The sequence below is a fragment of the Myotis davidii genome, unplaced genomic scaffold, assembly GCF_000327345.1.
Source record: "Myotis davidii unplaced genomic scaffold, ASM32734v1 scaffold4271, whole genome shotgun sequence".
Taxonomy (NCBI): domain Eukaryota; kingdom Metazoa; phylum Chordata; class Mammalia; order Chiroptera; family Vespertilionidae; genus Myotis; species Myotis davidii.
The window spans coordinates 5,120-6,464 of record NW_006282433.1 but is presented as its reverse complement, the minus strand read 5'-3'; the positions used below and the strand labels follow the sequence as shown (position 1 = coordinate 6,464).

Genomic DNA, 1,345 nt, shown 5'->3' with positions numbered 1-1,345 from the left:
CGGTTGCTTCCAGCACGCACCTTGACCAGTGATCTAACCAGCAACCTGGGTATGTGCCCTGATCGGGAATTGAACTGGCAACCTTTTGGTGCATGGATGACACTCAACCAACTGAGCCACACAGGCCAGGAAGACCCTGGGGTCTAAAGGGTCTTTCTTGGATCACACACTGTAAGATAAGAGATCCCGTGGCAGGGTATATGCAGAGAGAAACAGGGACTACAAGAGATAGCCCTGATGACATTGTTTGAACCTATGACATTCTTTTTAACTTCTTAGTTTATTAATGCTCTCATGAAAAATCTGCATAGTCACCACAGATAGTCACAGAAAACCCTTTACTCCTTCTGCTGTCCAATCTCCAGCTCATTTTTTGCAGCACCAACTTTGGCCATTGCAGACCCCCTGACTTTCTTTTTTAAAAAAAATATTTTTATTGATTTCAGAGAGAAAGGGAAAGATAGAACATCAATGATGAGACAGAATCATCCATCTGCTGCCTTCTGTACGCCCAACATTGGGGATGGATCCTGCAAACCAGGCATGTGCTCTGACCAGGAATCGAATTGTGACCTTCTGGTTCATAGGTCGATGCTCAACCACTGAGCTACGCTGGCCAGCCCTCCCTCCCTCCTCGCTGACTTTCTTCCTTCTGTTCTTGTGTTCCTTTCTCTGTTTTCTTGAGGTCTTCTCATATAGGCCATGTCTCACAAGTCTATGTTTGGGGTCATTTTTCTTTTCATAATCCAAGGAATCATACGTCATGCCCAAGTCAATTGTCTTGCCACCACCAAAATGGGTCCTGAATCCAAACACAAAGATGGCATCTGGTGTGGTCATATATATTTTGGCTTGTTTTTTCCAAATTTCTGTCTTGGGTGCTGTTGCCTTCCCAGGGTGAAGGACATCAATGACTATTTGTTTCCACTGAAGTAGTCTGTTGGTCATGAACTTCCTGGTCCAGATTGTTCCTGTGTCATTCATGATGGAGGTTGATCTTCAAGTACCCAAGGAAGAAAAGAGCTGAACAGAGTTCTTAAACTGAAATCTTTCCTTGCACTTCCAAGTTATATGAACAAATATAGTCCCTCTTTTTGTTTATACTAGTTTGAGTTAGATTTCTGTCACTTGCAATAAAATTGTGTAATAATCTTGACACATGAGTAGGTATTTTCAAGCTAAGAAAGCAAGGGCGCCCTAGCCGGTTTGGCTCAGTGGATAGAGCATCGGCCTGCGGACTGAAAGGTCCCAGGTTCGATTCCGGCCAAGGGCATGTACCATGGTTGCGGGCACATCTCTAATAGGAGGTGTGCTGGAGGCAGCTGATTGATGTTTCTCTCTCATC

At 44.4% G+C, this 1,345-nt stretch overlaps 1 pseudogene; it reads right to left on the bottom strand.

The window, feature by feature from the left end:
• Positions 1-338: 338 nt before the first annotated feature.
• Positions 339-984, bottom strand: LOC107181986 (annotated as a pseudogene).
• Positions 985-1,345: the final 361 nt, after the last annotated feature.